The 12450-nt window shown below is 47.2% G+C and overlaps 1 protein-coding gene across 2 annotated transcripts in view; it reads right to left on the bottom strand.

Annotated features, from left to right (window-relative positions):
* Window positions 1-7476: 7476 nt before the first annotated feature.
* LOC144480970 (uncharacterized) overlaps window positions 7477-12450 on the bottom strand; it is a 40934-nt gene continuing 35960 nt past the window's right edge. Inside the window, exon 3 of one of the 2 annotated variants that reach the window (XM_078200598.1) lies at window positions 7477-8455. The gene's annotated coding sequence lies outside the window, so the exon portion shown is untranslated. The remainder of the gene's footprint in view (window positions 8456-12450) is intronic. The other variant, XM_078200597.1, reaches the window with a different exon arrangement.

Consider the following 12450-nt stretch of genomic DNA (forward strand, 5'->3'; position numbering starts at 1 on the left):
CGCAACTGTGGGAGTTACAAATAGTGTGCCATGAACCCAATATCCCGGTTGAGGCCGTCCTCGTGTGTGCGGAACTTGGCTATCAGTTTCTGCTCAGCGACTCTGCACCGTCGTGTGTCGCGAAGGCCGCCGGCATCTACACCAGCTACACCAGCATCCCCCACGATGATGGCATTGCTGCAACGGCCTCAGTGCTCAGCGCCAACAACTGCCAGTTTCCAGATGCAATTTTACATCTCATCCGCTTCATCCTGGACCACAATATCTTCACCTTCAACAACCAGTTCTTCATCCAGACACACGGAACAGCCATGGGGACCAAATTTGCACCTCTATATGCCAACATCTTCATGCACAGGTTCGAACAAGACTTCTTCACCGCACGGGACCTTCAACCGATGCTATACACTAGATACATCGATGATATTTTCTTCCTTTGGACTCATGGTGAACAATCACTGAAACAACTCTTTGATGACATCAACAAGTTCCATCCCACCATCAGGCTCACCATAGACTACTCTCCGGAATCGGTTGCATTCTTGGACACACGCATCTCCATTAAGGACGGTCACCTCAGCATCTCACTGTACCGCAAGCCCACGGATAACATCACGATGCTCCACTTCTCCAGCTTCCACCGTAAACACGTTAAAGAAGCCATCCCCTACGGACAAACCCTCCGTATACACAGGATCTGCTTGGATGAGGAGGATCGCAACAGACACCTCCAGATGCTGAAAGATGCCCTCATAAGAACAGGATATAGCGCACCGACCTCCTCAGAAGACAAACACGGGACACAGTGGACAGAGTACCCTTCGTCGTCCAGTACTTCCCCGGAGCAGAGAAGCTACGGCATCTCCTCCGGAGCCTTCAACATGTCATTGATGAAGACGAACATCTCGCCAAGGCCATCCCCACACCCCCACTTCTTGCCTTCAAACAACCGCACAACCTCAAACAGACCATTGTCCGCAGCAAAGTACCCAGCCTTCAGGAGAACAGTGACCACGACACCACACAACCCTGCCACAGCAACCTCTGCAAGACGCGCCGGATCATCGACACAGATGCCATCATCTCACGTGAGAACACCATCCACCAGGTACACGGTACATACTCTTGCAACTCGGCCAACGTTGTCTACCAGATACGCTGCAGGAAAGGATGTCCCGAGGCATGGTACATTGGGGAAACTATGCAGACGCTGCAACAACGGATGAATGAACACCGCTCGACAATCACCAGGCACCACTGTTCTCTTCCTGTTGGGGAGCACTTCAGCGGTCACGGGCATTCGGCCTCTGGTATTCGGGTAAGCATTCTCCAAGGTGGCCTTCGCGACACACGACGCTGAGCAGAAACTGATAGCCATGTTCCGCACACACGAGGACAGCCTCAACCGGGATATTGGGTTCATGTCACACTATTTGTAACCCCCACAGTTGCCTGGACCTGCAGAGTTTCACTGGCTGTCTTCTCTGGAGACAATACACATCTTTTTAGCCTGTCTTGATGCTCTCTCCACTCATGTTGTTTTGTTTCTTAAAGACTTGATTAGTTGTAAGTATTCGCATTCCAACCATTATTCATGTAAATTGAGTCTGTGTCTTTATATGCCCTGTTTGTGATCAGAATTCCCACTCACCTGAAGAAGGGGCTTGGAGCTCCGAAAGCTTGTGTGGCTTTTGCTACCAAATAAACCTGTTGGACTTTAACCTGGTGTTGTTAAACTTCTTGCTGTGTTTACCCCAGTCCAACCCCGGCATCTCCACATCGGGTTTATATCAGACAGGAGGAGATTGGTGTCAGTGTGGGGTTTATATCAGACAGGAGGAGATTGGTGTCAGTGGGGTTTATATCAGAGAGGAGGAGATTGGTGTCAGTGACTGTGGGATTTATATCAGACAGGAGGAGATTGGTGTCAGTGAGTGTGGGGTTTATATCAGACGGGCGGAGATTGGTGTCAGTGACTTTGGGGTTCATTTCAGACAGGAGGAGATTGGTGTCAGTGAGTGTGGGGCTTATATCAGACAGGAGGAAATTGTTGTCAATGTGGGGTTTATATCAGTAAGAAGTTTAATAACACCAGGTTAAAGTCCAACAGGTTTATTTGGTAGCAAAAGCCACACAAGCTTTCGGAGCCCCAAGCCCCTTCTTCAGGTGAGTGGGAATTCTGTTCACAAACAGAGCATATAAAGACACAGACTCAATTTACATGAATAATGGTTGAAATGCGAATACTTACAGCTAATCAAGTCTTTAAGATACAAACAATGTGAGTGGAGAAAGCATCAAGACAGGCTAAAGAGATGTGTATTGTCTCCAGACAGGAGAGCCAGTGAAACTCTGCAGGTCCAGGCAGGCTGTGGGGATTACAAATAGTGTGACATGAACCCAATATCCTGGTTGAGGCCTTCCTCATGTGTGCGGAACTTGGCTATCAGTTTCTGCTCAGCGACTCAGCACCATCGTGTGTCGTGAAGGCCACCTTGGAGAACGCTTACCCGAATATCAGAGGCTGAATGCCCGTGACCAACAGTTCCGACGCGCCACAGCGAAAAACCGCACCGACCTCCTCAGAAGACAAACACGGGACACAGTGGACAGAGTACCCTTCATCGTCCAGTACTTCCCCGGAGCGGAGAAGCTACGCCATCTCCTCCGCAGCCTTCAACATGTCATTGATGAAGATGAACATCTCGCCAAGGCCATCCCCACACCCCCACTTCTTGCCTTCAAACAACCGCACAACCTCAAACAGACCATTGTCCACAGCAAACTACCCAGCCTTCAGGAGAATAGTGACCACGACACCACACAACCCTGCCACAGCAACCTCTGCAAGACATGCCGGATCATCGACACAGATGCCATCATCTCACGTGAGAACACCAACCACCAGGTACACGGTACATACTCTTGCAACTCGGCCAAAGTTGTCTACCTGATACGCTGCAGGAAAGGATGTCCCGAGGCATGGTACATTGGGGAAACCATGCAGACGCTGCGACAACGGATGAATGAACACCGCTCGACAATCACCAGGCAAGACTGTTCTCTTCCTGTTGGGGAGCACTTCAGCGGTCACGGGCATTCGGTCTCTGATATTCGGGTAAGCGTTCTCCATGGCGGGCTTCACGACACACGACGGCGCAGAGTTGCTGAGCAGAAACTGATAGCCAAGTTCCGCACACATGAGGACGGCCTCAACTGGGATATTGGGTTCATGTCACACTATCTGTAATCCCCACAGCCTGCCTGGACCTGCAGAGTTTCACTGGCTGTCCTGTCTGGAGACAATACACATTTCTTTAGCCTGTCTTGATGCTCTCTCCACTCACATTGTTTGTATCTTAAAGACTTGATCAGTTGTAAGTATTCGCATTCCAACCATTATTCATGTAAATTGAGTTTGTGTCTTTATATGCCCTGTTTGTGAACAGAATTCCCCACTCACCTGAAGAAGGGGCTTGGGGCTCTGAAAGCTTGTGTGGCTTTTGCTACCAAATAAACCTGTTGGACTTTAACCTGGTGTTGTTAAACTTCTTACTGTGTTTACCCCAGTCCAACGCCGGCATCTCCACATCGGGTTTATATCAGACAGGAGGAGGTTGTTGTCATTGAGTGTGGGTTTTTTTTAGACAGGAGGAGATTGGTGTCAGTGAGTGTGGGGTTTTTTTCAGACAAGGGATATTTTGGTGTCAGTGACTGTTGGATTTATATCAGGCAGGAGGAGATTGGTGTCAGTGTGGGGTTTAAATCAGATGGGAGGACATTGGTGTCACTGACTGTGGGGTTTATATCAGACAGGAGGAGATTTGTATGAAGTATATGGTGTCATCTCTTGTATGTGTTTTTATATTCTAACATCAACATCGAGGAACAGGTCAGAGGCTGGGAATCCTGCTGCGAATAACTCACCTCCTGACCCCCCAAAGCCTGTCCACCATCTACACTGCAGACGTCAGCAGTCTGATGGAACACTCCCCATTTCCCTGGAAGGGTGCAACTCCAACAACACTCAAAAAGTTCAACACCAACCAGGACAAAGCAGCTCCTGGACTGGCACCACATCCACTACCTCAATCTTTCACTTCCTGCACCCCCAGTGCACATTGGCAGCCATGTGTAGCATCTACAAAACGCTCTGCAACTACTGCTCAGGGCTTCCTCAGAAGCCCCTTCCAAACTTGCGATCTCCTCCAGCTAGAACGGCTCCTGGTGCAGGTGTAGAATGGACACCAGCAAGTTCCCCTCTAAGATACCCTGACTTCATCGCCGTTCCTTCACTGTCACTGGGTCAAAGTCATAGCAACGAATGCAATCAAACAATGCAGAAGGAGGCACCTCGGCCATATGCCCGTAACCCCTCATATTTAGCCCACTAATCCCTCTAACCTATACATCCCAGGACACTAAGGGGCAATTTAGCATGGCCAATGCACCTAACCTGCACATCTTTGGACTGGGGGAGGAAACCAGAGCACGCGGAGGAAACCCAGACACAGGGAGAATGCGTAAACTCTGCACAGGCAGTGACCCAAGCCAGGAATCGAGCCCGGGTTCCTGGTGCTGTGAGGCAGCAGTGTTGACCACTGTGCCACCGTGCTGCCCCTTATCAAGGTCAATAAATTAATGAGGGGCATAGATCAGCTAGATAGTCAACATCTTTTCCCAAAGGTAGGGGAGTCTGAAAATAGAGGGCATAGGTTTGTGAGAGGGGGAGATACAAAAGGGTCCAGAGGGGCAATTTTATCACACACAGGGTGGTGAGTGTCGGGAACAAGCTGCCAGAGGTAGTGGTACAGGCAGGTACAATTTTGTCTTTTAAAAAGCGTTTAGACACTTACATGGGTAAGATGGGTATAGAGGGATATGGGCCAAATGCGGGAAAATGGGACTAGCTTAGTGGTAAAAACTGAGCGGCATGGACAAGTTGGGGCGCAGGGTCTGTTTCCATGCTGTAAACCTCTATGACTGTGTGACAATAATAAATCAAGTTTTTAAAAAATCATTAGTGAACCAGATGGGTTTCTTTTTTAAGTATTTTTCCTCACGATTCAGACTGACAGTATCTCTTGATTTCAGAATGATCAATTAATCGAATTTAAACTCTCCCCAACTGCGATGGTGGCATTTGAACTCATGTCACCGGAGTGCTACTCCAGGCCCTAAATATCTCATCAAGCAACATTGCCATGTTACTGCTGCTGCAAAGTTGAGTTTGTGAAGAGTGGTCCCTTTAAAAGCTGGTTTTGCACCAATGCTTAGAGGCTTAAAATGCAGGTGTATACAGGGTACACAGAATGCAACATTTGTAACAAGGACCAAGCGTCAGGGTTGCCTTGGTAATAGGCTTTGAATTCAGCCTACCAGTTTAAGCAAGACACTCAGATATCAGGAACATGATAGGTCATCACAATTATAAAAAGAGGAACTCAACTGCCTGCCTGCAGTTGGAGCGGCATGATAGCACAGTGGTTAGCACTGCTGCCTCACAGGACCAGGGACCTGGGTTCAATTCCCGGCTTGGGTCACTGTCTGTGCGGAGTTTGCACATTCTCCCCATATCTGTGTGGGTTTCGTCCGGGTGCTCCGGTTTCCTCCCACAGTCTGAGAGATGTGCTGGTTAGGTGCATTGGCCATGCTAAATTCTCCCTCAGTCTATCCGAACAGGCGCCAGTCGAAGTGTGACGACTAGGGGATTTTCACAGTAACTTCATTGCAATGTTAATGTAAGCCTAAAGGTGACACTAATAAATAAACTTTAGTTCAACTGAAGGACTACCACCTCTCAAAGCCTAGAGAGGAAAAGAGCAGCTCTCTGCCAGCTTCAAATATCTCTGAAGAGACCTCTCCAACTATCTACTGAAGGGTTCCAAATCATTAAGAGTTTACAGACAACGGAAGCGACAGAAGAACTCCAAAAGGTTTCCAAAGCCACAAAACCTGGTTGTATATTTTTTTGAGAGTGACTGAATTCAGTTATTATTTTTTTGTTGTTAATGAACGGACTTTGTATTTAAGTGAACAGCATTCCAGTAGAATCTTATTTTAATCGGTATGTTACTTGTTTAGTTAAAGTTCCCGGTTAGTTAAATAAATAAATTGTTAATTGTTCACTTGAAGTGAGTGTCAGGTCTTTCTGTGAATTAACCTCGAAACATTAATTAAGAACAATTCGCACTTTCCCATTTCTACTTTGTCCTCATTGCTGTAGACAATGTGGCAGGTGGCAGTATATAGAGAAAGTGAAAGAGTGCATGAGACAAATTTCAGAATGCAACACACGGAAACAAAGCAATAGAACATACTGAAATATCTTACCTTCTCTCACAGTGACGAGCAATATTCTCAGATGAGAAGCTACTGCGCGCAGTTTTAATTTAAATTTCAGACCATCTTTAAATTCAGAGACTTGACCTGCGTGTTCCGGCAATGAACGTTTTGGGGAGGTAATACAGAGACACGGGTTAATGCTACGAGGAGTGGATTCTAATCCATGGCAGGTGATGATATTTGAATTGAATAAAAATCTGGAATTGGAAGTCCAAAGATGCACATTGAAACGATTGTCGATTGCCCTAAAGAAAACTATCTGGTTCCTTTATGGAAGTGAATCTGTCGTCCTTGCCTGTTCTGGCCTACATGTGACTCCAGAGCCCAAAGCAATGCGATTCACTGTTAACTGCCCTCTGAAATGGGTCAGGACATCACTTGGTTCAAGGGCAATTCGGGGTATACAATCACTGCTGACCTAACCAGCAAAGCCCACATCCCATAAATGATGGCTTAGTGATGTAGAGATGCTGGCATTGGACTGGGGTGGACACAGTAAGAAATCTCACAACACCAGGTTAAAGTCTAACAGGTTTATTTGGAAACACGAGCTTTTGGAGCGCTGCCCCTTCATCAGGTGAGTGGAGAGTGTTTTACAAACACGGCAAATATAGACTCAAAGACACAATGCAAGATAATTACAGATTGGAATGCGAGTCTTAACAGGTAATCAAGTCTTTACAGGTACAGACAATGCGAGTGGAGAGAGGGATCATCTCTAATTATTATCCCTCTCTCCACTCACATTGTCTGCACCTGTAAAGCCTTGATTACCTGTTAAGACTCGCATTCCAACCATTATCTTGTAATTGAATCTGTGTCTATATATGCCCTGTTTATAAACCCAATCCTCCACTCACCTAATGAAGAGGCAGCGCTCCAAAAGCTCGAGGAAACCAAATAACCCTGTTGAACTTTAACCTGGTGTTGTGAGACTCCTTACCGTGCCCACCCCAGTCCAACGCCGGCATCTCCACATCGAAGAATCTGGAGACCAAGTTCACGAGGAGAGACAACATCTGGAAGAACAAAGGACTGATTTCACGTAGCAACAAAATCCTGGCCAGGTTTTAATCGCAAGTCGAAATCAACCTTAAGTTCAGTTAAATAACAGATAGTGAGTATTTTCTTTATGCATTGTAGGTTTTAATGTTGTTTAGCAGCTACAGAATAAAGGAAATTGTGTTGAAGTGTTAAAGTTGACTTTGCGTCTTTATTCGCGACAGAGGTTGAAACACACAGGTCTGTATAGTGCTAGGGCCAGGATTCTTCCATCCCGCCTGCCACTGGAATTTTAGTGGGCGGGTTGAAACACCGCTGACAGTCAGGCGTTAATTTCCAGCTTTTAGACCAGCGCAGTCGGAGAATTCCGCCCCAGATATAACGTACCCTGGAGTTTCTGATTTGATGCAGAACTCCGCCACCAGAAAAAGCAAATATTTATTTAGACCCAGTCACCTTCCCAACCACTCAGACTACAACCCCCTCAACCCCGCACCCCCTTTCATCTCAGCAAATAATTGTCCCAGATTCCCCCGGTTAAGCATGAGAGGTACAGGGGGGGAGGGGCATTCCCACGCCCATCATCGCCGGCCCACAGTGTGGTGAACCATAGTTGGTTACCACTATGAGTGCTGAGCCATGGATGGTCAGCACTATGGGTGTTTGTAGATATGTTACTGTTGTCACTGTTGGGGTTAGGGTTGGGCTGTTCTACCTGTTGATATTGTTCTGTGGTACACTCCAGTTGGCTCCGCCTACCTGGGGAGGTATAAAGGTCACTGCACTGCCTGGAGACCCTTTAGTCTGGGATTGTATTGTATATAGTATGCTCCATTCTTGTTAGTAATAAAAGCCTTTATTTCCCGGGTACAATCTAGCCTCCCAAGTGATTTAATCGTGCATCACACGGGCAAGGCCACTCTGCCCATCAGATGGTGATACTGTTCTCGATGTTGGCGGGACGCAGGTACTCATATTTCAGATCCAGGCTCTGGTTCCGTTCCCGGATCGCGCGGTCGATTCCCACCAGCTCTTCCCGGAATTCCCGGATGATGTCCTGCACGGCAGCCTCGGTGAAGTATTCTGCCCTGTAATCACCCAGCTTTTGCTATCACACATGTAAGTGTGAAGTTATCCAATTTGGGAGAGAAAAAGAGAAAGGCAAATTATTCCATAGAAACATAAAATTAGAAACAAGAGGAGGCCATTCGGCCCTTCGAGCCTGCTGCGCCATTCATCATGATCATGGCTGATCATCCAACTCAATAGCCTAATCCTGCTTTTTTCCCATAACCTTTGATCCCATTCGCCCCTTTCCATTTATCTAAATGGAAAGTCCCCCCATGCCGACACTATAGTTAAGAAAGCCCACCAATGCCTCTACTTTCTCAGAAGACGAAGGAAATTTGGCATGTCCGCTACGACTCACACCAACTTTTACAGATGCACCATTGAAAGCATTCTTTCTGGTTGTATCATAGCTTGGTCTGGCTCCCGCTCTGCCCAAGACTGCAAGAAATTACAGAAGATCATGAATGTAGCCCAATCTATCACGGAAAGCAGCTTCCCATCCATTGACTCTGTCTACACTTCCCGCTGCCTCGGCAAAGCAGCCAGCATAATTAAGGACCCCACGTACCCCAGACATTCTCTCTTCCACCTTCTTCTATCGGGACAATATACAAAAGTCTGAGGTCACGTACCAACCGACTCAAGAACAGCTTCTTCCCTGCTGCTGTCAGACTTCTGAATGGACTTATCTTGCATTAAGTTGATCTTTCTCTACACCCTAACTATGACTGTAACACTACATTCTGCACTGTCTCCTTTCCTTCTCTATGAACGCTATGCTTTGTCTATATTGCTCGCAAGAAACAATACTAATCACAGCACACTAATACATGTGACAATAATAAATCAAATCGATCAAGTCAAATCAAAAGCAGATTCAAAATACGTATGGGCAGAGGGATCTATGTTCATGAATCACAGAAAGTCGGTATGCAGGTGCAGCATGTAATAATATAACACACAAACATACAGCACAGAACAGGCCCTTCGGCCCACGATGTTGTGCCGAGCTTTATCTGAAACCAAGATCAAGCTATCCCACTCCCTATCATCCTGGTGTGCTCCATGTGCCTATCCAATAACCGCTTAAATGTTCCTAAAGAACAAAGAACAATACAGCACAGGAACAGGCCCTTCGGCCCTCCAAGCCCGTGCCGCTCCCCGGTCCAGGATTGAATCCTGAATCCAGGATCCCCACCCAATTTTCCAGCCTATCTACATACCAATATCCTATCCACCGAGCTGTCCCTCACAGAAAGGGTCTGACTCCACTATCACTGCAGGCAATCCATTCCACACCCCAACCACTCTCTGCGTAAAGAACCTACCTCTGATACCCTTCCTGTATCTCCCACCATGAACCCTATAGTTATGCCCCCTTGTAATAGTCTTTGAACGTTCACTCTATCTATCCCCTTCATCATTTTATAAACCTCTATTAAGTCTCCACTCAGTCTCCTCCGCTCCAGAGAGAACAGCCCTAGCTCCCTCAACCTTTCCTCATAAGACCTACCCTCCAAACCAGGCAGCATCCTGGTAAATCTCCTCTGCACTCTTTCCAGCGCTTCCACATCCTTCTTATAGTGAGGTGACCAGAACTGCACACAATATTCCAAATGTTGTCTCACCAAGGTCCTGTACAGTTGCAGCATAACCCCACGGCTCTTAAACTCCAACCCCCTGTTAATAAAAGCTAACACACTATAGGCCTTCTTCACAGCTCTATCCACTTGAGTGGCAACCTTTAGAGATCTGTGGCTATGGACCCCAAGATCTCTCTGTTCCTCCACAGTCTTCAGAACCCTACCTTTGACCCTGTAATCCACATTTAAATTAGTCCTACCAAAATGAATCACCTCACATTTATCAGGGTTAAGCTCCATTTGCCATTTTTCAGCCCAGCTTTGCATCCTATCTATGTCTCTTTGCAGCCTACAACAACCCTCCACCTCATCCACTACTCCACCAATTTTGGTGTCATCAGCAAATTTACTGATCCACCCTTCAGCCACCTCCTCTAAGTCATTAATAAAAATCACAAAGAGCAGAGGACCCAGCACTGATCCCTGTGGCACTTCGCTAGCAACCTGCCTCCAGTCCGAAAATTTTCGGACTGGAGGCAGGGACACCACCCATGGTGGCACAGTTGTTAGCACTGCTGCCTCACAGCACCAGGGACCCAGGTTTGATTCCCGGCTTGGTTCACTGTCTATGTGGAGTCTGCACGTTCTCCCCGTGTCTGCATGGGTTTCCTCCGGGTGCTCTGGTTTCCTCCCACAGTCTGAAAGACGTGCTGGTTAGGGTGCATTGGCCATGCTAAATTCTCCCTCAATGTACCCGAACAGGCGCTGGAGTATGGCAACTAGGGGATTTTCACAGTGAATTCATTGTAGTGTTAATGTAAGCCTACTTGTGCCACTCATAAGTAAACTTTAAAATTTATAAACTTAAACTTTCCTCCCGCAGTCCAAACCTCATGCTGTTTAGAATCATACAATCCTTACAGTGCAGCAGGAGGCCATTCAGCCCATCGAGTCTGCACCAACCACAATCCCACCCAGGCCCTATTCCAATAACACCACATATTTACCCTGCTAATCCCGGGTTAATTTAGCATGGCCAACCTAACCCGCACATCTTTGGACTGTGGGAGGAAACCGGAGCATCCGGAGCAAACCCACGCTGACATGGGGAGAACGTGCAGACTCCGCACAAACAGTGACCTGAGGCCAGAACTGAACCCGGGTCCTTGGCACTGTGAGGCTGCAGTGTGAACCACTGTGCCACTGTGCCACCTCATAATCCCCATGCCTGCATGGGTTTCCTCCAGGTGCTCTGGTTTCCTCCCACAGTTCTAAGATGTGTAGGTTAGGGGGATTGGTCATGCTAAATTGCCCCTAGTGTCAGGCGAATTAACGGGGTGAACGTGGGTGGCTCAGGGGATAGGGCCTGGGTGGGATTGTGGTCGGTGCAGACTCAATGGGCTGAATGGCCTCTTTCTGCACTGTAGGGTTTCTGTGATTCTATAAGGAGCAGGACATTTTGAGGAGTTTTGAGGGGAATCTTTCTCACCCAGAGGGTGATGGGAATCTGGAACCCGCTGCCTGAAAGGGTGTTAGAGGCGGGAATCCTCACAACATTCAAGAAGCATTTCTGGTACGTATGTGGAATGAGCTGCCGGAGGAAGTGGTTGAGGCAGGGACATTGAATCAGAGAATCTACGGCACAGAGACAGGCCCTTTGGCCCAAACTGGTCCATGACGACCAAAATGTCTCTCTCTCTCTTTCTCTTTGTATCTCTCTTTCTCTTTTTATCTCTCTTTCTCTCTCTCTCAGCCTCTCTCTCGCTTTGTCTCTCTTTCTCTCTCTGTCTCACTCTCTCTCTGTCTCTCTCTCTTTGTGTCTCTCTTTCTCTCTCTGTCTTCTCTCTCTCTGTGTCTCTTTCTCTCTCTATCTTCTCTCTCTCTTTGTGTCTCTCTTTCTCTTTCTCTTTCTCCCTTTTTCTCTCTCTCTCTGAACCTCTCTCTTTCTCTCTCGCTATCTCTCTCAGAATCTCTCTCTCTGACTCTCTCTGTCTCTCTCTGTCTACCTCTCTCTTGTTCTCTCTGAATCCGTTTCACTTTCTCTCTGTCTCTCTCTCTTTAAGTTAACCCCATTTGCCTGCATTTGGCCCATTTCCCTCTAAACCTTTCCTATCCATGTATCTGTCCAAATGCCTTTTAAATGTTGTCAATGTCGCTGCCTCAACCACTTCCTCCGGCCGCTCATTCCACATACGTACCACCCTCTGTGTAAAAAAGCTGCTCCTCAGGTTCCCATTAATTCTTTCCCCTCTTAACTTAAACATATGCCCTCTGATTCTCGATTCCCCAACCCTGGAAAAAAGACTGAGTGCATTCACCCTATCCATGCCTCTCATGATCTTATATACCTCTATAAAATCACCCCTCAGTCTCCTATGCGCCAAAGAAAAGAGTCCTAGTATGTCCAATACCTCCCTATAATTCAGTTCCTTGAGTCCTGGCAACATTC

The sequence above is a fragment of the Mustelus asterias genome, chromosome 30 (assembly GCF_964213995.1).
Source record: "Mustelus asterias chromosome 30, sMusAst1.hap1.1, whole genome shotgun sequence".
Classification (NCBI taxonomy): Eukaryota; Metazoa; Chordata; class Chondrichthyes; order Carcharhiniformes; family Triakidae; genus Mustelus; species Mustelus asterias.